Source organism: Lepidothrix coronata, unplaced genomic scaffold (assembly GCF_001604755.1).
Source record: "Lepidothrix coronata isolate B3197 unplaced genomic scaffold, Lepidothrix_coronata-1.0 Scaffold90, whole genome shotgun sequence".
NCBI lineage: Eukaryota > Metazoa > Chordata > Aves > Passeriformes > Pipridae > Lepidothrix > Lepidothrix coronata.
In genome coordinates, this window is record NW_016690270.1 from 2,726,478 (window position 1) to 2,730,022 (window position 3,545).

Here is a 3,545-nt window from a genome sequence, read left to right on the forward strand (position 1 = left end):
TGTTTTCCCATGAGGATCCAGGTGGGATGAGCCCCGTGCCGCTGCCTTCCATCCCCATGCTGGTTTGCTGTGTCATTGCAGAGCTATTTATAGACTCAGGGTTGTATCCAGGGAACTGGAGGATGTTGACTAGTGTTCATCTATGAATAAAACATGGATATTTTCCTGGCTGGAGGAGCTGAGAGCTGCTTTGGATTTAATGTTTTACTCTCTGATCGGGCTCAGCTGCTGAGCCAGTTCCTTCTGCTTCACACACAAGGGAGGGAGTTGAGACTTGGACTGAGAGAAAACATTGCAAACACTCGGTCAGGATGTCCCTTTCCATCAATATTATGGGGGAAAAAACGATAAAACTTCAGTAAATCTGCTTTTTATGCAGGTAGTTTCCTTTTCTCCAGTTTTTCTCTCCCCCGAGGTCGTAAGATCAACTTCTCAACCGAGCACAAAACATTTCATTCTGAAATTTCTTTGCATAATACAGGCTTGGAAATCTTTGACTATCTGTAACTGTAAATGGGATTTAAACAGAAGGCATGCCCATGTTTTTCCCACATATTAAATTGCACAAGAGGGAACGTTCCTTACTTCCTTTTCCTGCTGCCCTGCTGGGGCTGCCCCAGTCTGCCCTGAATTTGGACCACTTGGATGAAATCCAACATCCCCAAAAGCCCTCAGTGGCCATGGAAGTCTAGTGGAGGCCAGACCTGTGGAATAGCAAAGGCAGACAGGCCAAAAACGCCCTTGCAAAGGCTGAGACTCCTCTTTTAGAAACATATTCCTGGGCAGAGGGCAAGACCTGCTCTTACTGAGGTGCCTTTACACTGTTCTGGCTTTGTAGAGGGAAAGAAGGAGCCTCAAAGCAATGATTTATTCCTACCTACCACCTCTCACCCCTCAGCTGAGCGAGGGGAAGGGAGGAAGGTGATGGATTTTTAGCTTTATTCAGCCAACTGAGGAAGCCAGAGCAGTGCAGGCTCTGCAGCACAGCACAACACGTGGCTTTTCAGTGGGCTAAAGGGATCTAAACTGAGAGCTCTTGTGCTGCTGCAGCCGGGATATTCCTGGTGCCTCCCAGCTTGCCAGCACCAAACCTGCTCAGGGATCTCTGCACTGCAAGGAATCCACCACAGCTCTGTCCACAACATCTGCAAGGGAGAGCTCTGGAGTGTAACCAGCTACTCATGGAATGGGCCAAATGTTTCACCTTCTCCTGGTTAAGACACTGAGTGGGTTTTGTTTTCTGTTTAAATCACCATTTCTTGCACCTCCTTGTAGGCACACATTTGTTAGGCAGCATCAGAGCTGACAGACACTGTAATATTGTAGATTTAAATCAGATATATGGGAAAAATCCTTCCCTGTGAGGGTGGGGAGGCCCTGGCACAGGTTGCCCAGAGAAGCTGTGGCTGCCCCATCCCTGGGAATGGTCAAGGTTGGACAGGGCTTGAAGCAGCCTGGGCTAGTGGGAGGTGTCCCTGCCCATGGCAGGGTTTGGAATGAGATGAGCTTTAAGGTCCCTTCCAACCCAAACCATTCTGGGATTCTACAGAGTTAAGGGCATCAAACCAATAATTTATCAAGGAATTCTACACCAAATCCATGGACAGATAAAGTGAGAGAATGAGCAGGAGATTCACCATCTCTCAGGCTCTTCATCTCCTTTTGCTGATCAATACAAATACTCCTCCTGTTACCTGCAAGTCACCACGTCTGACCCCATCTGTCTCTCTCTGCCTGTTGAAAAATTAATGCCAAGTTTTCCACGGTGACAACTGAGATGTGAAATGACAAAAGGAAGGTCAGTTTGATGGATATATTTCTCCATACACTTTTGAAGTAGGTCAGGTTATATAGGACTTGGCATCACTCTCAAAGCAATCATAACTGGAATTAAATTTAGATTTCAATAACAAAGGCGCTTGAAAAAGTCAAAACTCCAGGCCTGGTTTTTTTTTGGCCCCTCTTTGCTTCCTGCAAGAGCCACCCCAGGGCTCCAGAGTCCCCTCAAAGGATTGATAACACACAGATAATGCCCATTCACCCAAGAGAGCAGTTTATTTTTTGCCATTATTTTTGTCAGCCTCCTTGGACAAATCACCCCATTTACGTACAACACTTCCATGGCAGCTTCCACTGTCCAAGTGCAGTTTATGTGTAACAAACATAACCTTCCAGCTGCCTCTGCAAGGTGAATAAATACCATCAACCCCTGCTGCTGCAGCCCAGGATGTGCAGAATGGGAATTTGAGCTGAACTGCCCAGATGTGCTCCAAAATTACACGACAGAGAGCTCAGTTTCTCCTGATATTTAAAACTGTATCACTCAGCAAACTTTCTTTTCAGGTTCAAAAAGGCTCAGGTTTGATATATACCTGTCGTGGCTCACTTGGCTTGAGTTGGATTCACAAGAAAAATAACAAAGCAGTGCAAGAAGTTTGTGTTTCTCAGTGTTTCAACCCACCCTACAATAGAAACCCTGCAAGAAGAGAGCCTGACCTAACGAGATTACACAGGTTACTATTTTTAAAGCCAACTACACCGAGGAAGAACAGAAAGAAAAGCCCATTACTGGGTGATAAATAAAATAAAACTCATTTTCCGATGCATTCTGTAAATCAGAACGCTAAAAAGAACCTCCAAGGCTGTATTAAAGCCGAGAAAAAACGTAACGTGAAATCAATGTTAAAGGCCATCTCAGCATCCTTTTATCTAACCAAAATTGTAAACACACTGCTCCATTCCCAAAGCACAAAAATCCATTTACACTTTGCATACTTGAAAAGAGGTCTAATGCATTTTGAAAACCTCAGACTTAACTGCACATTTCTGCCATTTAATACAACGAGGCTTAATAAGATTTGCAGGAGGCACAAAAAGGGAAAAATCGAGCCCTAGAGATGAACACACACATTTCAGGGTCCCAGCAGAGAGAGGCAAAAAAAAAACCCAGTGATGGGGAAAATGTAACAGCAGGAGGGATCAAAGCAGGATAAGGGATGACCAGGAAACACAGGGATGTTTGGGAAGCACAGACTCAGCACTCAACTCCTCGCCATAGTTCTCTGAGCAATTAGCAGATGATTTGTAGCAGTGACAGAGAGCCAGTTTTCAAACCCAGTTCCCAGAAGGACGTTATTTTTGGTGGATAACTGAATTCCAGAGCTACACAGGTCATTTTAGCTTTGGGCAGCACAACCAGACAGACAAACTGTGCAGGAAAAGGCGGCTTGGGCTGCACTGGTTGGTGCTGCTCCGGTCAGGAACACGGGGCCAACCTCCCTGGAGAGGCTGGTCCATCCTCAGGGTACTTACATCTCTCCATCCTGCTCTGGTCACTACTCAACAGCATGGCAGCACCTCTAGCTGAGAGACACGAGTTTAAATTTCTGAATACAGCAAGAGAAAGCTCTGACACCACACAGATATGAGCTTAGAAAGATGGGTCTGAAGACATCTAAGAGTTGGAGCTGTTTGAAGTGCCGGGTCCTGCACTTTGGCCACAACAACCCCCGGCAGCCCCACGGGCTGGGCCAGAGGGGCTGGAG

At 46.1% G+C, this 3,545-nt stretch overlaps 1 protein-coding gene across 5 annotated transcripts in view; it reads left to right on the forward strand.

Moving 5' to 3' along the window:
* Window positions 1–3,545, forward strand: part of KCND3 (potassium voltage-gated channel subfamily D member 3) — a 128,032-nt gene that overhangs the window by 34,797 nt on the left and 89,690 nt on the right. The window lies entirely within an intron of this gene.